This window comes from Daktulosphaira vitifoliae, unplaced genomic scaffold (genome assembly GCF_025091365.1).
Source record: "Daktulosphaira vitifoliae isolate Bord-2020 unplaced genomic scaffold, ASM2509136v1 Scaffold_1, whole genome shotgun sequence".
NCBI classification, from domain to species: domain Eukaryota; kingdom Metazoa; phylum Arthropoda; class Insecta; order Hemiptera; family Phylloxeridae; genus Daktulosphaira; species Daktulosphaira vitifoliae.
Window position 1 is genome coordinate 47,396,046 of NW_026099572.1, and position 26,848 is coordinate 47,422,893.

At 28.8% G+C, this 26,848-nt stretch overlaps 1 long non-coding RNA gene across 1 annotated transcript in view; it reads left to right on the forward strand.

The window, feature by feature from the left end:
• Positions 1–8,256: 8,256 nt before the first annotated feature.
• The window catches only part of LOC126894493 (uncharacterized), a 30,038-nt gene continuing 11,446 nt past the window's right edge, over positions 8,257–26,848 (forward strand). Inside the window, exons 1-2 of the long non-coding RNA XR_007701424.1 lie at positions 8,257–8,983; positions 9,446–9,532. This is a non-coding gene — a long non-coding RNA (uncharacterized LOC126894493). The remainder of the gene's footprint in view (positions 8,984–9,445; positions 9,533–26,848) is intronic.

Consider the following 26,848-nt stretch of genomic DNA (forward strand, 5'->3'; position numbering starts at 1 on the left):
GTCAAAAGATCACAAATCGTATCTAGTCGAAGACATTACCCTTAAAAATTGAAAAAAATTCCCTCGTTCCCCGTAAATGGGGGAAACCTCCAAAAAAATTACAAATTTAAAAATCGCTAATTTTCGAAATTTTTTCAATTTTTTTTACTTAAAAGTGCCATAACTTTTTTAAAAACGAACATATCAATATAATTTTTTTTTATATAGATGCTTGATGTTTTTACTTATCATTTGGTATATAATTTTCATAAATTTAACCCTTAACCTGGCCACAAGGGGAAATTTAAAATGATAACTTTTTCACAAAAAATTAATTTTTTTAACTTAAATTTTGAAAATGTTCCGGAAGGTCTGACACTTTTATATATATCTTAAATTAAAGCTAATGTAATATGCTTTATCATGAAAAAAGAAAAATTCGGACTTTATCTTATCTTCATGGTGAAAATGGCTACCGAATGCTATTTTTGTGTGAAAATTTTCGATTTTGTATTTTCCATTTTTAACTTTATTATGCTATAACTTTTTGAAAAATGTATGAATCATTACAATTTTTTTATGAGAAGTAGTATTTATATAGATCTTTCATTCGACATACTGTTTTTTTAAATCGGACCATTTCCCTAAATACAGGGGGGATTCAAAACATAAAAATGCATATAGAAAGTAGAACTTTTTCAACGTAACTTTTGAAAGTGTTCCGGAAGGTCTGACACTTTTATATATATCTTAAATTAAAGCTAATGTAATATACTTTATAATGGTAAAAAAAAATTTCGGACTTTATTTTATCTTCATGGTGAAAACAGACATTAAACTTAATAAAAAAAATACGATTTTTGTAAAAAAATTCTTTTTTATATTTTTAACTTTATAATGCTATAACTTCTCGAAAGATGTATGGATCAATATAATTCTTTTTTTTGTAGATGCATGATGTCTTTACCTATCATTTGGTATATTTTTTTTATAAATCTGACTTTTTACCTGCCTACAGGGGGGGATTCAAAATGACAACTTTTTCACAAAAAATTGACTTTTTCAACTTAAATTTTGAAAGTGTTCCGGAAAGTCTGACACTTTTATATATATCTTAAATTAAAGCTAATGTAATATACTTTATCATGGAAAAAAAAAATTTCGGACTTTATTTTATCTTCAAGGTGAAAATGGCTACCAAATGCTATTATTGTGTGAAAATTCTCAATTTTATTTTTTACATTTTTAACATTATAATGCTATAACTTATTGAAAAGTGTATTGATCAATATAATTTTTTCATAAGAAGTATTATTTATATACATCTTTCATTCGACATACTGTTTTTTTAAATCGGACCATTTTCCTATATACGAGGGGGGTTTCAATCTAAAAAATGCATATAGAAAGTAGACCTTTTTCAACGTAACTTTTGAAAGTGTTCCGGAAGGTCNTTTTGAAAATGTTCCGGAAGGTCTGACACTTTTATATATATCTTAAATTAAAGCTAATGTAATATGCTTTATCATAAAAAAAAAAAATTTCGGACTATACCTTATCTTCACGGTGAAAATGGCTACCGAATGCTATTTTTGTGTGAAAATTTTCGATTTTGTATTTTGTATTTTAAACTTTATTATGCTATAACTTTTTGAAAAATGTATGGATCAGTACAATTTTTTCACGGGGAGTAGTATTTATATAGATCTTTCATTCGACATACTGTTTTTTTAAATCGGACCATTTCCCTAAATACAGGGGGGATTCAAAACATAAAAATGCATATAGAAAGTAGAACTTTTTCAACGTAACTTTTGAAAGTGTTCCGGAAGGTCTGACACTTTTATATATATCTTAAATTAAAGCTAATGTAATATACTTTATAATGGTAAAAAAAAATTTCGGACTTTATTTTATCTTCATGGTGAAAACAGACATTAAACTTAATAAAAAAAATACGATTTTTGTAAAAAAATTCTTTTTTATATTTTTCACTTTATAATGCTATAACTTCTCGAAAGATGTATGGATCAATATAATTATTTTTTTTGCAGATGCATGATGTCTTTACCTATCACTTGGTATATTTCTTTTATAAATCTGACTTTTTACCTGCCTACAGGGGGGGATTAAAAATGACAACTTTTTCACAAAAAATTGACTTTTTCAACTTAAATTTTGAAAGTGTTCCGGATAGTCTGACATTTTATATATATATTAAATTAAAGCTTATGTAATATACTTTATCATGGAAAAAAAAAAATTCGGACTTTATCTTATCTTCAAGGTGAAAATGGCTACCAAATGCTATTATTGTAAGAAAATTCTCAATTTTATTTTTTACATTTTTAACATTATAATGCTATAACTTATTGAAAAGTGTATTGATCAATATAATTTTTTTATGGGAAATACTATTTTCTAATAATCTCTTTTTTATTCGACATACTTTGTCTTAATCAGGATATTAATAAGGAACTAGCAATTTATGAAGCTTTTGGAATAATCCACCAATTTTTTAAAATTAAACACTATTTAAAGATTTGCATCGAAGCGTTTTTTTTTGATAGTGATTTTAATCACTTTCAGATATCATTATACTTGATCCAACTATGCCACGTCACCACTGTGCCACGACCCCCCTGTGCTGGGTTTTTTTATGATAGTGATTTTAATTACTGTCAGATATCATTATACTTGATCCATCTATGCCACGTTACCACTGTGCCTCGACTCCCCTGTGCTGGGTTTTGTTAATATATTAACTCACGTGAAATCTACTCAAGATAAAAATCCAATTTATTCTTTTGGTATATTATGTAAACCCTTTTTGTATACTTAAATGGTGTGCTCTTTGGCTTTTTACGTAATGTTTTATACAATCGCTTTTATAATATTATAATTTATAAAACCAATAAACAACATTACTATCTTGTGCAAGAAATCTATTTCCAAGTGGCCAACATTTTTTCGGTCATCCATAGAATAGGGTAGATGCGAGCTCAATTTGAGATCTATGCACAATATATTATACTAGTATCCTACACTCCGCTATTACCTTTCGAAAAAACGGCTAAGATCAGACTGGATAGTCGAAAAGTGGAGAGACACTTTAGAGAAGTCTTGTAATTAATTACTAAGTAATAGAACACAATGAAATCTAATCATATATTTTTTGAAGTGTGTATATATGTAAAAATAAAAAAACAAATACTAAAATTTTTTGTTTGTTGGAATATTTGTATGACCAAAGATGTTCGACCGAAATTAAGATGTACAGGGTTTGGCAGAAAGAAATCCATAGTTTGATTAGGTTATAGTTTGGGTTTGGGTGGAGGTACATTAGTGGTAAGTACATCGATAGAAAGCTTTATCGATGCCATTTTTAGTATTTATCATGGCTTGGTCAGAAGAGCATCGTGCGTTTGTTGTTAAGGAATTTTAAAATAATGACGGTTCACCGATAACGACCGTTTGGTATTCGGTTCACGCTCAATCGACGTGATCCCGTTCTCGATAGCAAAACCATACATCATTGGATATCAAATTTTAGGCAAACAAGTTCTGCATTAAAAAGAAAATCGACGGACCGACCTCGGACTGCAACAGGACTAGAAAATGTGACAGCTGTGAGAACTTCAATCGAGCAATTTCCGCGGCATTCTGCACGGAAACACGCGGCTGCTTTACACTTTTCCGATCGTAGTGTTCGGAGGGTTCTGCACCAAAAACTTAAAATGCACCCCTACAAAATCGTGGTCACTCAAGAACTTTTACCTAGAGATTGGGAAACCCGAACAACATTGCGTCGGGATCTTCCTTGGAATTTCCCCCGTACAGATGTTTTGCTTTTTACGGACGAGGCACATTTTCATCTTTCAGGTACGGTAAACAAACAATACTTTCGATACTGGTCTGAACACAATCCTCAAGAACTTCGCCAGCGACCACTCCACAATCCAAAGGTTACAGTCTGGTGTGCTATTTTCACGTTTAGCGTGTGGGGTCCATATTTCTTTGAAGAAGTCGGTACCACTGTAACAGTGACCTCTAATCTATTATAAATAATGTGAGATGCTTGAACATTTTCTTTAGCCAAAATTGAACGATTTTTTTCATGAGTATGGACAACAAAATGTGTGGTTTCAACAAGATGGTGCAACAGCACACACACCTTTTCATTCAATCGGCATTCTGCGAGAAATGTTTCCTGTGCATATTGTCTCCTTGCGAGGTGACATTGGGTGGCCACCACGTTCACCAAATTTGAACCCATGCGATTTTTTTCTCTGGGGATATCTTAAAGCCCAAGTGTACCAACATCGTCCACAAACTTTGGAAGCTCTAAAGGAGGTAATAACCCAGGATATTGCTGCTATTTTGCCCAAAATGACCCGTACAGTCATAAAACATTACAGTGAAAGGCTCAATCAGTGTATCAAGAATGAGGGCCGCCACTTAAGTAATACAATTTTTAAAAATAATTAATATAAAATAGCATTATATGTACAATTTATAAATAAAATTTTTTTTTTTATATTTGACTTGGTTTAGTTTTTATTAGTTTCCTTAATCAGGGAGTTTTTTTTGCCACTCCTTGTATAATATTTCTTTTAAATCCCAGCGATAAGAAAAGAAATGTAAAAACAGTGTAGATTTGATATAGAATTGTAACCAAGAGCGAACTATATACTCACACAGATTCTATATGTATGTATAAACCAAGAACTCCTTATTTTGGGAGAATTGCCCTTTTTATAGCTCGCCCAAACTGGTTTAACGATCTCTAGCGAAATTCTTGAGATATTTTTTCGTTGTATTCGAATGGTCAATGATATAGAATCTTTTATGGAATGCGTATAAGATTAATTGAATTATGTGTAAAGTAGGTGTATAAAGTATAAGTTAGGAGACAATTTAGTCGAAAAATTACGCGATTGTCTTAAAAAAATTGGACCGATAAAATTCAACCTTAAACTAGAGGTGACTTATACGATTTTGAATAATAAAATCAAGTACGTTTTTAGTACTTGTAGTAAGTAAGTTTTTTAATATCAATATACATAATTAACTAGTTTATATAACAGATAGTTTTCTAATAAAGAAAATAATTGGTTGATAACAACGTTTGGACTAATATTTATTGTTATAACATCGATATTAGCAGGTACACAGCATTCTTATTATTAATGATAGTAAGGCACATTGTTATGAGTTTATAAATACACTAACTGACAATACAGAAAGTATATCTATTGATAATAATAATTGATAATAAACAATCCGTAACTGAGACAGCAATGTCATAAAAATCCAATTAGCTACCTGTATTTACAATCCCATGTGTATTATACATGTATATTAACTCAAAATTTTGAAACTTTAAATGTTTATATCTAATAAGCTAATAAAGTTATATTAAAAATTCAAATGCCATTTACTATTAAATTAAAAACTCAAACATTTTATTAAATTAAAAATATGTGTTACCATTTAAAAAAACAAAGTTGACCCCACTCCAAGGCATAAGGGATGAACTTAAAAAGTATTACATAGTTAAAAATTTAAGAATAATATGTAACTAAAAATAATAAAAAAAAAAAATGTTTAAGTTATTATTATTCTGCAAGTAATTGAGTGGGTTATGATAAAAAAATCACCCTGTATATATATATATTTATATATTAGGGTGCCACTTATTTTCAACATCCGTAATTCTTATGGGCGCAGATCAAAATTTTATTTAAAATACCTTAAATATAAATCATATAAACTTTCAGCCCATTTGAACAACTTTAACACGTGCCGATTTTAGCTTATTTTTGTGTAAATTCGTAAAATCCGTTGTTTTGACATATAGTCGTTACAATTTTCATTTTACAAAAAAATTTATAGAACAATGAATGTAATACAAAACACGTTTTAAAAAAATGGTTACTTAATATTTTTTTGTATAGTGAACTCATTCTCGGAAACATAACAAAATATGTGCGATTTCGCGTATTATAGAATAATTTTTTATCACATAATTGTAACAAAAATTATAATAGACTATAATAAATTAATTTTAATTTTATAAAAAAATAAATATTTTTAACAAAAATTGATTCTTATTTCATTATTATAAAACATACCTCATGTCTGTAAAATAACATAGGCTTATGTAAAATAAACAAAATAAAAAATAAATTATATTAAATAAAAAAAACCAGAAGGGCTTTTTAAGAAGATTAAGTGATGCATTCGGATATTTTTCACGATATTCTTGTATAGTTTAAAATTAAAAATAAATATTATTATTTACTGTCAAAACTATTAACTAATGTTTTTTACCTGCAGAAGAAATTGTTTCGCTCTTCATTTTTTGTAATTTTATGATCAAATTCTTCAATAAGTTTTTCTTTCTGCTGCATCGTTGACTATTTTAATTTTTATGATTTTTTCCTCGCCATATTTATAATTAGCTGAATTATTCCACGTGTTGGGATGAGTTTTTGAAAAATCGCTTTTTATATTGAATCTTTTAAATATCTTTTGAGATTTTTACTTATAAGTTTAATTAAAATAGTTTTATGATCATCATTAAAAAATAAATGAAATGTGCACCTTTTTTTTAAATTAGTTTTTTGGGGGTCTCATTCTCTTCTTCTATTTCATCTTCTTCATCAAAGATATCTTCACATAATTTTTTAGCAATTTTCAATTTTGTTTCATCCTTAGTAGAAAAATCAGTGTTTATAATAGTATCCCACTGATTTTTTAATTTTTTAAATAGCGGAATTTCAGGTCCTAACATGACGCTTACTTTACAAATCGTAAAAACTGTTGATAATATTATATCGTATATATGATGATGACAGCCGAAAAATAATATATCTCGTTCAATTTTCCTTTCTAATAAAGAATAAGCACCATTAAATTTCCCAGTGTTAGATGCTGTTGTATCAAAAACAAACGCTTGGATATTATTTATCAATCCCCAGCTATCATTTTCATAAATAGCGAAACATATTTCTAAACAAGTTCCAGTAGATATTTTTGGTACTCCTAAAAGTTTATCAACTGCATATGACGTTGCAATTACTGTTAATCTATCAACTTTTTGTCCAATAATTTTGTGTCCCAATGTATTGTTACAATATCTTTTTCTATACTTAAATAATTTTTTCTCACCTATTCATAGTAAGTTCTTCCATAATCATCTCTTGCTTTACGGATAGATGTACGATTAATAATATAGACAGCTGAATCTAATGAAACTGCATCCAAAAAGCTGTAAGTAAATGGACCATATCTCTCTCACTTATTTTACACTTAAGTGCTGCAGCTAATCGTGGGTTTAAAATTTATTTACGAACTCGTTAAGGTTTTACAACCAAACCAACTTCAGTATTTGGAATTTTTTTTTCATTTTTAAACTCAATTACTGGCTCAGAATCATCTTCATTTAATTTTACATGAAAATTGCATTCACCAAAATCTGAGTAATGTATAATTTCTGTGAAATATAATATTGATTTTTAGTTTTACTGTCTTAAGTCAAAAATTAAAAATTTTATGTTATATTAATTTAATTGAGTTTACCAGTCGACGTAGACGGCGTATTTAAATACTATTCACGCCTAGTGTTAATCTCTTCTTCACGAGTAAATTTTCGTTTTTCGATCCCACTTAGTTTTATATCTACTCCCAACATTAAACATGGACGTCTTTTTTCTCTTTATTTATTTAAAAATAGCCATTTTCTTCAATTTTAATCAATTCGAGTACGCTTTGGTGGGCTGTGTCAAATAAATCATTGATTTTTTCTAAAAACATATTTTCTTTTTGCCATAAATGTTCAGCATTTTTTTGGTATTTTTTGTTAATGTTTTCCATTCCTCATACAACTTTTTCGACTTGTCTTTACATTTATGAGGTTCTTGAGTCGGTATTCGTGTTTTCTTCCAAAAAATTCTTCTATAACTGGAGCATCACTTTCGTTTAAATTTATTTTTGTAAATCTCATATTATACATTAACATTTTTAAACAATTTAAACAATATGGCCAATTATTAAAATTTATTCACGAAGTGGCATTTTAATTAATTATATAATAAAACCCAAAAAAAAAGTTAAAAAAAAATACTTATACTTACGTAATAAAAAGGTTTCCGCGCCCTACTGGTAGAGGGCGAGCACAGCACCTGGGACACGAAAATACCGTCGATATTATTTGCGTTACGTAATCGTCGTAATGAAAAAACCGGATGACCGGACCGAATAGTCCATTTTCCCTTGCCAACGAGACTGACTGTTTCAATCTAATACGGTAAGTCTTAAAACGCAATATCAATGACCATCCACACACACAAAGAACATGGCGGTAAGTCTACAATTGTTTATTACTTATAACTACTGTGTATGATGCGGCAATTTGTTTACAAAAACCGGCCGGGTCAGAAATAGCTGACGGCTTGGTGGGGGGAGGAGTTAACACGGCACCGCCCTTTGCTCCAGGCTGGCGCTCACCCGTGTCTCTCTCGATATCAGCCGTCCAGCTATTAATATGACAATCGGTTGTCTCCCCGCCATTGACAACGAGATAAGGCCGCCGCCGAATATGTATTACAGATATTGCGGTCTGTTCCGTTTCCGACGTCCACCTTAACGGTTTGATCATTTTATGTGCTTTTTCCACTGAATTCTATTGTGTGACTCAATTTTATTCTTTTTTGACGTGTTAACTAAATAGATATATACCTATACATAGCCGTGAGCATACGTGACGGCAGTAGACAAAAAGTCTACAAGTGTGTCTAAGATGACATAGTCTTTACTAAGCTGGCTATTGCGTTTTTATTTTTTTTTGTGCGTGTCACCTAGGTCCGTTTTCCGTTCGTTATGAAACTATTTTTAATTATACAACTTGTGCGTCTGTACTCTTACTGGATTACAAAATAAAACCTAAAGTATTTATCCTCCTCTACACCGTGGAACGTGGATTGCCGTCAAGGTATATCAGGTAAGAGTAATTTTTAACACACTAACTACGATTTATAGTAATAGTCAATGAAAACACATTTATTTATATCTAATTATTTCTCTTCTTCTGCTTAAATATATCTTCATTCTTACATCACACATTTCATATTTTTCTTTTGTTAACTCACTTACTCTATTAATTATGTTCTCTTTTTATTGGTAATTACATAGCCTTACGCTAATTAAACAAGCATAATCTGTGAATTAAATCATTTACATCATATTAAATAACCACAATTTTTTCTCATTGAGGCCTTTTATTAATGAAAAATATAGACAATTTATTCAGCGAATATTTTGTTTTATTTTTTTTTAAATAATAATTCTAGTTTTAAAATACGCTAAAAGCATACTTTTTATTATTTGTCATTAATAAGATGAATATTTTATTTTTTTTTTTTAATAAATCATGACAATATTGTTTACATTATTTCTGTTTTAGCCTTATTTTCATAAAAATCTCACAAAATATGTTTATAATTAAGTGAAAAAAAGTAGAAGAATTGTTCAATATTAACAACACTAGCAGGTATTTTATGTGTATTATTAATAGATAATTTAATTTTATACACTACCAAAATATAGATTACACTTTTTGTTAATCTTAGAATTTAGAATTAATTATTTGAACTTATACTTTATAGCGTTTCATTTCAGTTGTCATCATAATTTAATTTTGATTCTTACAGAAAACAATATATGTTTGCTTTAAACCGCATTTATTACTTTTTTGCAAGAACGTATAATAAATATTGATTTTAAACTGTGTAAGATTATCACTTGAGTTTGAATAAATAAATTTAATTTTTTTTAGTTGTAATAGATAAAGCAAAACATCACGAATAAAAATTATTTGAAATTTTAAAACTCATTCAAATTTGTAGAGAATAACGGGATTTTTCTTTTTTATCATAATTTAATTTTGATTCTGTCAAAAAATAATGACAAAAGCGAAAAATAATAATTTTTATAAAAAATATCATAAATAAGAACAGAGCAAACAGTAACAGATCATCTTTAAATGTAATATTGTATTTCTCAAAAATAAATATTCATAAAATACAACATATGCTTACACAATCATTCATCTATTAACTTCAAAAGTATATTTATTAATATATACACATATGTATATATATATACAGGGTGTTCAGTATTAATCTATGAACAAATGCATGTATATAAGGGTGTCCCTTATTTTTAAAATTTTGGAAATTCTTCGGGCTCGCCCCGTAAATTTATGTGTATACATACAAAAAGTGGTTACAAATAATTTCAGTCCGTTCAGGTAAATTTAACCTGTACCGATTTAGGATTAATAGTCGGTCAAAAAGGGTACTTATTTAGTTTTTAACAACTAACTCGTAAATTAGGGCTCTCACAAAAAAAATTATAAAAAATAAATTGTAAATATAATTGTTTTGTATAAATTAAATTCTTACAATTTTTCTTCTAAATCCGTTAGTTTTCTTGAAAATTGCCAAAATACGTAATATTTCATAAAATTGCCGAATTTGGCATATTTACGAATATTTCATCATATCTGACGAACCATATTTGCTACGACCTAATGTTTCATACAAAAATTGTTTAAAATTAAATTTTACGAAATAAAAATAATGAGTAAAAATTTAATTGAACCGATTATATATTGCTATAGCTAAAATAGCTCGATCATATTACGATTTTTGCTAAATATATGAATTTTATTGCTAGATTCTGTTAGTTATCATCTGGTACATTACAACAATTATCGTGTAAATACGGTTATAATTTTATGGTATAAGTGGATTAATGTATTGTTATTATATTTAAATTATAAATAACTCTGGGAAACGTAAATTTATTACAAAACGCAGTAGGAATAGTGAACTCATACTTATACCACTTTAGTGGTGTATTAATTTTGACTAATTCCTATAGTTTTTGTGTTTTAGTGTATGTAAAAATGTCCGTAGTATTACAAAATGACAATAAAATATTTTTTATATGGTGTTTTACTCAAATTTTAGGTTCAAAGCTTCCACCCATTAGACAGTTCCTTCCCTAGTTGAAGTACCATAATTAATAATTGATTTAACTAATGATCTGCTATTTCCTTATTAATATCTGATTAAGATAAAGTATGTCAAATAAAAAAAGGATTTAAATATTATTTTTCATAAAAAATTGTATTGATCTATATATTTATCGAAAAGTTATAACATTATAAAGTTAAAAATGTAAAATATAAAATCGAGAATTTTAACACAAAAATAGCATTCGTTAGCCATTTTCACCACGAAGACAAGNATAAAGTTAAAAATGTAAAATATAAAATCGAGAATTTTAACACAAAAATAGCATTCGGTAGCCATTTTCACCACGAAGACAAGAAATTGAAAAAATTGCGAAAATTAGCGATTTTTAAATTTGTAATTTTTTTGGAGGTTTCCCCCATTTACGGGGAACGAGGGAAATTTTTTCAATTTTTGAGTGTAATATCTTCGACTAGATACGATTTGTGATCTTTTGGCGTATCATTGAAAGAAATCAGTTCGGTAAGAGCTGAGAAAAAGTGGTAACAGACACAAAAAAAAACACATCATAGTAAAATTATTAACTTCTCAGCTTCGCATCGAAGCCAATAAATGAATAAAAACTTTTTATAGTCATTAAAATTACTATAAAAATAATATTCAATAATTTAATATTATTATTTTTACGAAGAAATTATAAATATTATATAGTAATTTTATATTGTATTACGTCTATGATAAATGTTTATCAAAATACTAAGTGTACATTTATCAAAAAGAATAAAAGAATGTCGAATTTTCTTCGAGCCGTCGTTAGTTGATTATAATTTTAGTTTTGAAATTGAATTTGTAATTTATCATAAATCATTGCAGTGATGTCAAAGTCAATAATAGTTGATAGGCAATACATTTTTTAATTTAATATCAATACCTACTCCTCAATAATTGTATTGATCTTTTTTTTATTAAATGAATCTGTTTATTTTTATCTCTGTACATTTACGAACCGCACTATTTTTCCCGCCATATTAATAAGTGCTAATATTTTTTAAAACACTAGTTCAAAAGTTGTTATCAACTTATCGTCTACTTAATTAGATAATTTTCTTAATTTTAAGATAACTAATCATTTATGTTTTCATAAAATTAAAAATTATGTATAAAATTAATTTAAAAATTAATTATAAAATTAAGTTCATACTACTTTTAAGTGGAAAGAAAGAGGATAGGACCAATTTGTTTTTTTTTTAATATTAGAACATAGAATACTATGAATTTCTGAAAAGGAGAAATTATAATATTTTTATACTTTCTAATGAATAATAATTTAATTAAAATATTATAACAACCTAAGTGGACTGTATACAAAAGAATTCACAATTCTACTATGTGATAATTAAAGTTTTTATAAAACAGTAAGTAATATTTAATAAAACAAAATAATTTTTATTTAAAATAACATTATTACAATAGCAATAAACTATTGATATTTCAACAAGGAAATATACATATTAGTAGTAACATAGTATTATACACTTTTATATTGTAAAACTACTCAATTTAATAGACAGGCCAGTCAACGAAGGAAAAATGGCGGAAAAAATTCCCAACCAAATTTTTTTTTTTTAAAAAGTTGAATTAAGATATGTATAATGACATACTAAAAGTCCTCATCGATTGGACTTGAGCTTTTTTTTTTACAGCCTCGCAAAAGTTCAAAAATATGAGCTTTTTTAATTTTCTCAAAAAATATTTAACTTACAAAAAAAAGTTTCGTACAAAAGTTATTTAAAAAACAATTTTAAATAAAAAAGGTATCTTATATTTTTTCATTTAAACAAATATTTTTCGAGTTACATTACATTTAATATGAGTACTAAAATTGATTTTCCAATTTTTTTCATTTTACGGTTACTTTTTATCATGTTATACTTACATTAGACAAAATGTTATAAATGCATATGTGTTTATGTGTAAGTTTATTTATTTATAGTATCATCAAAGAGTAGTGAATAATAAGATACAACCGATAGAGTAAGTAATTGATTTGACGCTATATTGTTTAAACCCAACTAAACGCTAAATTGTACATTCCTAAACAACATTTATATTATGTCAATTGCCACCAGAATTTCTGCTAATAATAAAGATAATTGTCATAAAACGGCCTTTAGTCTGGTGCTGGAGGTGGTAAAAGTTAGGGCTGCCGAAAAACAGATCGTCAATGTTCTATTATATGTGAACATTGCAAAGGTCATTGGTGTACAAATTCAATAGAAATAAAGATTAAAGATTAAGAAAATTGTACTTTTGTTGAAGATATATTCTATCAAAATTTAAAATGGGAAAATGAATAAGAAAATGGAAAAAAATTTTGTTTGATACATTTGTCAAATAACTTTATAGTGGATAAATCCTCCATCGATTACATACTTTGCACTAGTAATGCATATAACTTGTATTTAGGATATAAATACGGAAATAGGAGATCATGTAGTTTTTGTAATAATCCATTAAAATGTTAAAATTAAACACTAACTACAGATTTGCATCAAGGCGTTGTTTTTTGATAATGATTTTAATCTATATCACATATCATCTATACTGCACCCAATTATACATACAGTGCCGGACACTGCTGGTTTTTTTTTAAATAGCTATTAGTTGAAATAGTAGCAGTGGGTTTACTTTAATTATTTTATTATTAATTTTAACAATAGAAGTTATTGAAAATACAGTTATAACTTTATCTGACCTTTTAAGATCTATATCATGAAAGTTATTATCTACCATTGAGTTTACTAGAACAAGACCAATTTTAGACACTTTATGACAATTAATTTTATCTATACCAGAAATTCTGGCTGAGTTGACAAAAGAGAACATGAGGAAGGTGAAATGAGGAGATTAGTGACAATAGGCGAGAGTGTGAATGGGGAGGTAGAAAGTTTTAAGTATTTAGGATCAATAGTGCAAAGAACGATGGTATTGACGAGAATGTAAGACACAGGTTTAAGTGCGGGTGGTTGAAGTAGAGAGAAGCGTCTGGTGTCTTATGCGATAAAAGATTTCCAATGAGGCTAAAAGATAAATTCTACAACAATGTAGTGAGACTAGCTATGATGTATGGTTCAGAGTGTTCGGCGATTGATAAGAAAGTAGAGCAGAGAATGAGTGTAGCAGAGAAGAATGTTTAGTTGGATGAGTGGAGTGACTAGAAAAGATGGAAAAGGAACGAGCATATAAGAGGGAATGTAAGTGTAGCGTCAATCGTGTATAAGATGAGAGAAAATAAACTTAGATGGTTTGATTATGTTATGAGGAGAGAAGAATCGGAAGATGTAAGAACAGTTATAGAAATTAATGTTNAAGCTGTAAGAACAGTTATAGAAATGAATGTTGAAGGAAGAAGAGATAGAGGAAGACCAAAAAAGAGATGGAGGGATGCTATTGAATGCGATTTGAGGACAGTTGATGTGAGCGTAGAAGATGTGGGAGATCGTGTCAAGAGGAAGTTTAGGATAAGGGTGGCCGACCCCAAGTATTTGGGATTAAGACAAAGAAGAAGAAAAAGATTAGCAGAAATTCTGGTGGCAATTGACATAATATAAATGTTGTTTAGGAATGTACAATTTAGCGTTTAGTTGGGTTTAAACAATATAGCGTCAAATCAATTACTTACTCTATCGGTTGTATCTTATTATTCACTACTCTTTGATGATACTATAAATAAATAAACTTACACATACACACATATGCATTTATAACATTTTGTCTAATGTAAGTATAACATGATAAAAAGTAACCGTAAAATGAAAAAAATTGGAAAATAAATTTTAGTACTCATATTAAATGTAATGTAACTCGAAAAATATTTGTTTAAATGAAAAAATACAAGATACCTTTTTTGTTTAAAATTGTTTTTTAAAGAACTTTTATACGAAACTTTTTTTTGTAAGTTAAATATTTTTTGAGAAAATTAAAAAAGCTCATATTTTTGAACTTTTGCGAGGCTGTAAAAAAAAAGCTCAAGTCCAATCGATGAGGACTTTTAGTATGTCATTATACATATCTTAATTCAACTTTTTAAAAAAAAAAAATTTGGTTGGGAATTTTTTCCGCCATTCGCCAAAATTACTCCTTCGTTGACTGGCCTAAGACCCTAATTCCCCAAAACGTAATTAATATTTCTCTGACGCTAATTCACGTGTGCCATTCTAAGTTTTACTGATATGAAGCAAATATGCTTAGAAAAAAAACTATAGAGTACACCGAAAAATGACTAGAAAAAAAATTCATGTCACAGGGTTCTATGGCATTCACTGAATGGTATTGATAAATCCAATGAAAGAAACTTCCAAAAACTTGAAACTATAACAATACAACGAATAAAAAATCTACAAATTTTACTGCAAAAAAAAAACCGACATAGTTTTCAAAAAATTATATACCATACAATGAACAGGTCCTTTTCTTGTATAGCATAAAACCTACAACTGTTTTACTTTAGATTCTATCATATTAAAAAATATATAACTGCAAAAAATTACTACTTATCTCCCCTGCGGTAGAACAAACAGATGACCGGGTCATCCATATGTGCTAACATACCGCCCCGTTGAATGTTCAACTTTCAACTATCTCAAGTTAACATGTCATTTCAACATTAATTTATTTAATAAATCAAATTTTCCTAAAGACTAACAATAGAGATCTTTAATACTTTTCATTCCTTTTTTTTTTTAATATTATGACAAAAATCAATTTGTTTTAAGTTGTCAGTTGTATACTAGATCGATAGATTAGTTTACAAATATTACTTAATAGTTAAAAGTAAAAAATTTATTATAATTATACAATATCTAAAATTGTAGTTTTATCGTTATATTCCCTTGGCTAAATATAATTTGTGATCTGAAAATGAATGGCCAGAGATACAAATAATTAAAAAAATTAAAACATCATAGTAAAACTAATATTTTTGCAACTTATTCTATGCTGGTTGATATATTTTACTAACGAAAATAAACAATTTTTGTAGTTTAACGTAGAAAATATTAGTTAGCTTATAAGAAACTTGTTAATAGTTACTACGTATACACTTTTTTTTTCTTATATAAGCAGACAAATTTTACGAATACAATTACTTCTTTGAAAATTTTTAATTTAAAGTGTCTATCTTCTTAATTGTTCTCAAAGTCAACATCGTGCAAACCTTTAAGTTTTTAAATAATTTTTTTAATAATCCATAACGATGAAAACAAAGACTCAGAGATTATTTGCTCAACTCAAGCGTTTACGTGAAAATCCTACTTATCCGTTTATAACGCCATCTTTCGTCCATATACACAACTGTAATGATAACAAGTCTGCTATTGTGTCCACCAGTAAGAGTTTACCAAAGGCCAATCCAAAATGTTCGTCAGGAAAATCTGTATCAGAAAAACCGCAAATGAAGAATCCACACGGCGTTCCTGTTAAATCGACTTCGACACATATTAACAAATCATCTCCAAAGAAAAAAGTCGCCGTAGATGGTAATGAAAAGGACACAGTCGGACCCCAGCCAAGATCAAGTACGAAAAAGCTTAGATCTAAGTCGGGAATTTCGAAGGAACGTTCTAAAAATTCATGCTCGTCAAAAAGACCAAACGCTTTCGACGACAATGGGTCTTCTAAGAGACCTAAATACTCGAGCTCTGTCGAGTTACGCCCTAGTGCGGATGGATCTACNGAGTTAAGCCCTAGTGCGGATGGATCTAAAAAAAGAATAATCCCAAAGGCCATTTCTTCAGCGTCAGATTCGGTAAATGAATCGCAGATCTCGCAAGATTACAAAAACGATTATAATGGTATCATTTTGATTTATTCACTACGAAACACATTAGCAATATTTGTATTTTTAATTTCTATATATTTTTTAATTCAACAGGGCTTTCCTCTAGCTCAGCACGACCTACTGACCAGCTTAAAAATTTGCCCACTAAGAAAAGCTCGAACACAATCTTGGAGGGAAAACCGTCTAAGAAAATTGTTTACTCGAGCGCCGTCGAGTTCCACTCGGCTCCTGATAATAAATCCGATGGTAAAATCATGTTGAAAATCACAAAAAAACCTTCTTCGGATAAATAATTTCTAATTTCTAAGGTCTGACTACAATTTTAATATTCTCATTTATATTTTTATAAATTAATTATATATTAAATTAATATTATTCATATTTTTTTTTACTTAATATTTGAGATATTCTAATTTTTTTATTTGTTACATATAATTGTCTCTTACTTTTTTCCAATAATTTTTTATACTAATCATGTAATATTTATTGATTTTCTATACCTTAAGTTTGTTTTTAACTTAATAATTCATTTGTTACTAAAATTATTTTTAATAAATGTATACAAATATCAGTGATTCTGTTGTATTTAATACTGACATGTTCAGAAATTAGAAATAATAGTATTTAAATTAGTAAATAAATTAGAATTTCCACTATTATTATTAACTAATGTATGTTAGTATTTTCGCTTATGCTGGTTCATATATGTTACTTATGAAATTAAAAAGCAATTCTTGTCGTTTTTCAAACGAAAAATAACATTTTTTTCATATAAAATTGTATAGTTTCATAAAATTATGTGTTATTATTAAAGTTAATTTGAACAATTCCTGAAGAAAATCAGATTAAAGTTCTTTTAGCGGTTGTGCTAGTCAGTTATAGTTAAGTAACACAATCTACGTGATCAATTTTTAATTATCCCGATTTGCTTTATTTTGTTACAATTTGTTTTCTGTATAATTTAATATGTTTTATGTTTGGCTACAGTGACAAAGCCACTCCAAAAGGGCCGTAATAAAAGGTTTGGTTAACAATGAGCGTTAAACTTTTGAGCTTATATAGATTATTAATTAATAGGATGTGTTGAAAATATATGTTATTTGTGTTATATTACTGATGCTTAATGAATCACGTTAAATGTATATCAAATAATTATAACAGGGTCATTTTTTTATTAATCTACATAACATATAGACTAATAATAATAATAATAATGATATTATTATATAATTAAGAAAATCGCGTTAAATATGTTTGTCTAATAAGCATAGTACTCGTATTGTTAGAACACAGTTTCATTACTATACATACAGAATGATTGATTCATCGTTGACCATTATTTTTTTCCTAACATAATAATAATATTAAGATCTGTCTTAGTATTATTTCGTCGGTAAAGGATCAGGGAAACGCACCAAAAAAAAAAAAAAAAAATTCTAAATAATTTTAACCAATTATTCTTGTTGAATTTTGTTTTTAGACCACAAAGGTACTCTCACCTTAGTTATAACTTCTAAATCTAAGAGCACTAGCATTGTAACAATAATTTTTTATAAATTTTGTTAGACTTAAGACTGCCTATTTCCGGATACTCAGTAAAATATTGTAATTCATATTTTTAATCGTTTTTTTTTTTTGTAAAACTTTTGAAACGAGGTGTACAAATTAATGTAAATATGTATAAACTACTTTTTTACGAATATTAATATCACAAGAGAAATATTTCATGCCAAATTTAAAACGTTAATTTTCAAAAACTTAACCTCGTTTCTACAGTTACAAATACAAATTTAAAAATCTTTTGCTATAAAATGATAAAATACGACTTGAGATTTTTCACACGTAGCCGACGATAACATAACGATTTATAACATTCCTAAAGAATATATTTTGAGGTAGATAAAGTACCTAGTTATGCTTATATGAATAACTGAAATATCTCATTTATACACCACATACATACGATAAATATCTAATTGTTTACACGTATGATTGAATTTTTTGTTAACAATTTTAAGCGTATGAAATTAAGAATTTCATATAGGCAACCTCATCGACGCGTACACGCCAAATTGGTGTATGCGAAGTTTAAAAAATAAAACGGTGAAATGGTACCAGGAGTTCATGAATAATAGTCGTATTTTTGATAGCCACCATTTTATAAATGTATAAAAGTATTGGTCGGTTAAATATTTTGAAAAACAGTACCAGGGATTCAGAAGGTTAGTTGTTTTCATTTACTTAAGGGTCGCGGTATGACGGTCGGCGTCTATTATAGTAGCCGTTATAGCTATACGACGCAACGTGTTGGTTGTGAGCGGCTAGTGGCACAGAGCTGTTATTTGCCAAACATATATGCATCAAAATTTACGCTTCAAAGATGATCACACACACCATACCATTGCGCTACCACCTGTAGTGTAGTGTAATTACTTTGAATACACATTCATTGCACTCGCAGACTACTTGTTAGTATACGGAAAACTTTATTTTCTGAACGATGCCCACTTATCTGTGCTGCAGTAATTTTTTTTTCATAATTTTTACACATTTGGACAACAATAACAACAATAGATAACATAAAGTTTTCATTAAAGACAAAAATATACTTTTTTAATCCAATTTTTTGCGTAGATTTCTAATATGCAATAGAATTTTTTCCTATCACCTCTAATTTTTAATATTATTTCTAATTAGTATAAAATAAGTAATTTCACAGGAAATAAATTGTTTCCTTAAATTATTATCGTTTTTGATTTTTTAAAAGTTGACAATAATCTAACATGTTTAACCAATTTTTTAGTTTTTTATAGTTGATTTTTACAAAAATTTATAAAAAAAAAAGAGGTTTTCACCGTACATTTTTTTGGCTAAGCTTGCAAAATTAAAATAAACATTATTAAATGTTAAATTTTATTATCATTGAAAATATGGTACTTTTTGTATTTAAAATTGGACTAAAACTTGTATAATTTCTAATGATACTAAATATATGATAACTCAAAGCAAATAACATTTGTGTAATTGTGTATACTGGCAAAGTATGATAATATTACTTAGTGATAATGTCACTAGGGTTATATAATGGGGTTATTTTTTTTGGTTCGAGTGTCAGTATGTGTTGAGCGTTGATAATGGTAAAATTTCCTCGAAATTCATGTACGCGATTTTTTTAAAAATGGTTTATGTTACATTTTTAGTTAAATAATTTTTAATATTGAATTATAGTTAATCATAGTATCTTATATAACATAGTTTTAATATTAAATAATATTAATCACAAATGATAAATTTTTATTGTATAATTATGGCATTTAAGCCTTTCGATCAGAATAAAGAGTTACAACTCTCAGAATAAAGAGTTTGCATCAACAAATTGATGCATACCAAGATGAAAATACGCCTGATTGGAGCTGATATATTTTTTCTCGAAAAATGTACCAGAGTCTCTATGTGACTACGCGATTTGACAGGTACCCAAGTCAAACAATAATACTGTTTGAACGTAGTGCCCGGTGGTATTCCGCGGGTTCGTAACAATTCGTGGTTTTGTTTTATCTTAAATTTTTAGCTATGTCGAGGATATAGAATAAAGTGAGTGGACTGTATATTTGAATGTAGAATGAATTTCACAAGATATAATTATAACAATTAAATGTATTATACAAGAAATATATATCTTATATACACCAATGTGGATAGGGGGAACACTTAATACTAATGCCACTAAGGCGAGGAAATAAACAAATAATAAATTATACAAGTGAGTCTTAGAAAGATAATTGAACAAGCATTATACTTATCTGCTAAATGAAACGGCTGATGATAATGTTGAATATTGAAAGGATCAATTGAAGTCGAATGCAAGTAGCTGACCAAAGTGTACAATATGCTGTCAAAGGTATTGTGATGTATCTCAGAAAATATATAGACCCAACGGCGATAAACTGAGCGCACAGGGTACGACAATCGCAAACGTGATATTTTCTTTTTATAGTAAAACGAATACAAAAAAACTACTGGCTCGCAAACGCCTTAGAGCTTATAACAAAGAAGCGTTAAGATGGCTGCGACAACATTGTCGCAACGTATGTCTATGTTAACATTAACATAGAGAGAAAACCGACAACAACTCGATGTATCACAACGATAACATGAATAATCAAAAACACATTTTCTTGACAGCATATTCGATCGATGTGTATCCAACAGTTCTTTTAAGTTTATTTAAAATATAAAAATAAGTTAAATAAACTAGTTAATTAAATATATTAAAAATATTATATAATATAATACTATACATTCTTAGACTACGTTTAAAGTATACTTTTATTATTTATCTTTAATAAAATAAAATTATTTTCATTTAATTCCAAATTTAAAAATAACCATTTGTAGTCTTTCTTTGACACAGGGGATTTTTGACTAGTTATAGTAGCAAGGGTCGCCATCACCTAGGCGAAGTGTCACACCTATTAGATATGATTACCGGACCATAGGTGGAATTTAATTTTAAGTTAATTAAAAGTATAATCTAAGTTAATATGTTTTTATATGTATAAATTACTATAATACCTCATGGTTTATTAAACACAACTATGATAATCTAAGTTATATGTGGTTGATATGTAAAACATACCGTAGCCCATGTCTAGATTAAGGAACAGGGATAAAATACACGCGAGTAATTAAGTTACTCACGCAATAAAATAAGTATTACAGTTGAAATTAATAAGGGAATTAAGTTTAACATGGACAAAAATGCGAATGCATCAAAAACCATGTCTACAAATAAAGGCAACAAAAATAAAATAAAATGTTTAAATAAAAAAACAAATAATATTACAAACATCACGGACGGTATTGAAACACATCCGTTAATGTTAATCGGAAATTAATGAAGAACACCAGAAGCAACACCGAGAACATCACAACCGGCATTATTGTGGGCCGCCCTGGAACTGCCATGTGGAATTACTTCAGGGTGACCCACGCCGTCTTAATAATTCACACCACCACGTTGTGAATCAGCCCGAAATTAATCAAGAGCTGATTCGCAAGGTGGTGTTGCCCCCTCCTGTTAACCGATTCCCAAAGTGGAAAACGTTAGGGAGGGTTGGCACCGCCTCAGGTCCTCCTGTGCTGAGCGGCGTGGCTGCCTCTGTCTCAGGCGTTCCGCTTCCTCATTCTTTAACAAGACGGATTCGACGAACGTCTGGACGAGCCACCACGCCTCCCGGCTCTTCAACATCAGGTCCACCATGGACCCGACTCGGAACCTAGACCCAAAGAGTCCCGCTCTTGGGCCCACGCCTTCGCACCGGAAGAGGGTGTGCAAAGTGCTGTCAGCCTCTCCCGGGCGTTCCGAACAGTGATCGCACGCCGGCGCGGCTGCTTTACGAATACGGTGCAAGTACTCGTTAAAGCAACCGTGGCCAGACATCACTTGGACCCACCTGTCCAGCCGATTGGGCCTATGAGGAACCTGGTCCACTCACCTCTCGTCGTTTCCTCCGAGAGGCGAGTCCGCCACCGTAGCATGTTCATCCGCCTCTGCACCCTGAGCAGGGCTTCACGGTTTTTGGACGAATACTCAAGAGTATCGCATGGAGTTGAACGCGTTTCGGATGTCCAGGCTAGTTAACATGATTTATTTGTTTGTATTTTGGAAAAAATGTGCATTATAGGATGTTTTGTAATAATTCACTGTGCTTTTATTACAACTTAATCTTTTGCTTCATGTAATAAAGACCTTTCGATCGCCACAAAAAAATTGCAAATAAATGTTGATAGTATCCTTACATGGACAAAAAAATGGAAGATACTATTAAATAGTTCAAAATCAGTACACGAGAACTGTACAAATAGAGTAACAAAGCCCAACCCGATAATGATTGATGGTCAATTAATCTCACAAGAAAAGTCGGCAAAATATCTAGGTATGCATTTAGACTCTAATTAAACTGGAGTATACATATTAAAATGAAATTAAAACAAAAAAGAAGTAATATGTATTGGTTAATTGGCCGGAGATCACAATTATCAATAGAAAATAAAAGATTACTTTATGTATCTATCTTAAAACCAATATGGACTTACGGCATTCAACTATGGGGCTGTGCTAGCAAGTCTTGGATTGATAAAATTTAAACTATGCAAAACATTACTCTCCGTACTATTACCAATGCGTACATGTACGAAAAAAATGACAATATTCATAAGGATATGATGATACCAACCGTCAGAGAAGAATTTCAACGGTATGCCATGGCACATGAAAATCGTCTGAAGACACACGTCAACAGAGCTGCTGCTCAACTGCTTGATTACTCACAAGATGTTAGAAGATTAAAAAAAAATAAACCATACGACTAATTGTAAATATACAGGGTGTTCAGTATGTCAGGAAACGGGTATCTATTGTTCTCATTGTTACAAACAATGAGAACAATAGATACCCGTTTCCTGACTTACTGAACACCCTGTATATTATTTAATGTAAATTTACTTAAGTTTGGAAACTCTTCACTGGAAGTTTCTCTCCTTCATTGTGTATAATATCTTAAATATACATTTTATGTAATTTTAGATGTAAACGTTGGTAAAAAATTTTGATTAAGACCGCAAGGTCGTCTTAAATATATATTACTTGTAAAAAAAAAAAAAAAATCTTTTGCTTGTGTATTCTGTCACTCTGTGGTGGAGCATAAGAACATATTTAATTTATTATAAAACTTCTAATATTCAGTTTAAGTTAGAAGTTAGAAAAGATTTAATCGAACAAGTATAATTTAATATTGTGCTGTATTATGACATATGAACTTCTTCTAACACAAAAATACACTACCAAAATAAACACGAATAGATGATAATAAATCAAATAAATAACACATAAATAATAATTATTTATATTTATATTAATGTGTGTAAATAGATTATACATATAAATTAAAGAAATAATAGTACTTATACGAGTAAGTTACTTCTTATCGTGCGATTACAATAATTTATTATGTTTTTCACGCGATTAATGTTCTTCTTTGTATTAATATGTCTTACTAGTAGTTGTTTTAAATTAAAGAAACCAAAACCAGAACCAGAGGATAATGTGTTTCGTCAACAAGTTGATGAATTTAATAAAATTATTAAATCTAAAGGATGGAAATCAGTAAATTGTTTTATTTTAATGTCGAACCCATATAATCTATATGTACAAGCCAATGAAATGATTAGTTCATTTCCTTCTGTCAATAATGTTGACAAAGAGTCTTTAGATACTGCAAAAGAGAAATTTTCAAACGCATTAAGTTGTTTTTACGGAAATGTACTTTTGAAATTACATCGATTTTATCGTAATATACCTCCTATATATATACCGCCTAATTATATTGAAGAGGACAAGTTGAACCAATTGAATAAATTAATCAAAATAATTCGTACGTTTAAACCATTACTAACTTGTATGGCTAATGCACTAGAATGTTTTGAAAGTAGTTTCCAGAAAGATATACTCAAAATTCTCAAACAATCATTAACATTAACTGAAAACTTGGAAAAACTTGATGATACATATGATTGTGATGCCGTAATTGAAGAAATTAATAGTTCTACTAATATACAAGTAAATTACAAAGACTATAAAGTTAAAATATCAAAAAATGAATGTATCTTAAGCAAATATTTCGATAAATTACTATCAGCTTTTGATAATAACAAAAAATTCTCAACATTTAATAACATAGCTCAGGATAGTGTTAAGTTGTTTTGCGAAAATTTCAATTTTACCCAAAAGGTATAATAAATAATATATATATATATATTTTTTTTTTGTTATTTATGACGTACTTTGTGATCTACTAACAATAAATATTAATTAAATATGTATTTTACCACCTCAAAATAAAAAGTTTCTAAATAAAATTTTTTTTTTCAAAAGTATTTAGAAAAATTAATTAAGTATTTCTTAAGCTTTAAATTAAATTATTTCACTCATTATATAGCGAAATAATTTAAATAGAAATTAAAAGTTCCATATAACGAATGGTAATATTTTTAAATCATCGATTTTGTGTTAGAACCTTTTCATTTTTTAGGTGATGATTAATATATACTATTTTTTATCTAACTAATTAATGCATTTTTGAATTAAAAACATATTTACAGTAAATTATTAGAAGTACTTTATTTTATATATTATTACTATTTTATAAGTAAAAACCAAGAAAATTTGTGAAGATTATTTAAATCTAAATAAATTGATTTTAGTCAAACATATTCTAATATTTTTTTAACTTTCGATTATAAATATTATTTATCATTAATGATTGGATAACGACTAATATCTCTGTTGTATTATTATATTAAACCTTGACAACTTAAATTTTTAATAATACCAAAAATTATGAAACTATATTTTCTAAAATTGTCTATTTTTTCTAGTCTTGACTTTTCTTCTTCTTATTGGCAAATTCCTCTTGACTTTTCAGTCGGAAAATATACTGTATTTAGTTATGAAGGACGTTCCTACCATTTGCTTGAAGTGCTTGAGGATATATCCATGAAAGCTTTAACATATTCATAACGTTCCTATCATTTTTGTGTAATTCCATTTGGATTAAATATATTCAAGACTGCTTTTCTTAAAGGCTTAGAAGCTGCTTTACATGCTTCCCCTGATCCGTTGAATGATTTTCCTTTCGAAGATCATATACACATTTATGTAGATGATATTTTAATTGCTTCTAAAACTTTTGATGAACATATTATTACTTTAAAATAAATATTTAGGAAAATATTTTTATCAGGTATGACTCTAAAATTATCTAAATGTTCCTTTCTAAAAAATGACATTAAGTTTTTAGGCCATATCCTTACTGCCGGTGGTATGCACATGAATCCCTCTAAGGTCCAAGGTATTAAAGAGTTTCCTGTTCCCCGTAGTAAAAAAGACCTTCAGTCTTTTTGGGTTTTTGTAATTTTTACAGAATGTTTTCTTGCAATCATTCTGCTTTGTTAGAACCTCTGTCTAACATGCTTAAAAAGGATACACCCTAGGTTTTTGGTGACAAAAAAAATCATCTTTTGATGCCGTGAAATCAGCTTTTAGTGCACAAGTATTATTGACACATCCAGATTTTAATAAGCCATTCTGCATACAAACAGATGTTTCTATTGTAGGTTTAAGTGCCGAATTATTTAAATTGTCTGAGTCGGGTGAACGTTTGACAATTTCATTTCCTAGTCGCACATTGTTAAAAGCGGAAAAGAATTATACCATCACCGAGTTAAAACTTTTATGTATTGTATTTGCTTGTCAAAAATTTTGGGTATTGATTTTAGGTTATCCTATTCATGTGTATACAGATCACCAAGCATTTGTGCTCCTTTATTCTTGTCGCCTACGTATGCCTCGGCTTACTAAATGGACTCTTCTTTTATAAGAATATGACTTCCGTATTACTCATTGTCCTGGTAAAACCAACCACATTGATGTATTATCTCGCCATCCTGCTGGACGGGATCAAAATTATATTGAAGAAAATCCAATCATTTGTGAAATGTCTATTCCTCCTAAATTTCCTAAAGACCTTGTAAATCTTTTACAGCATATCTCTGTAGAACAATTTAATGATTTAAAGTTAAAAGTTATTATTAATGAGTTAGGTGCAGTAAATGACCTTTATAAACCTTTATGGATTAAGCGATATCTCCTACATGACAATATCTTATTCTTTTCAAGAGTCCCATCTAAAACTCCTTGGTTAATATATTTACCTTCTCATCTTGTACAAAAAGTAATCATTTCCTTCAACACAATTTATGGTCATGTTGGAACCAAGAAAACTGCTAACCTTATTGCTCAATATTGTTATTTTCCTCAATTTCATAAAACTGTTAGACTTCTAATCCAGTCATGTGACATATGTCAAAGAACCAAACATAGTAATACTCACATGGAGGTTTCTATGCAACATGTTTTGAGTTCTGC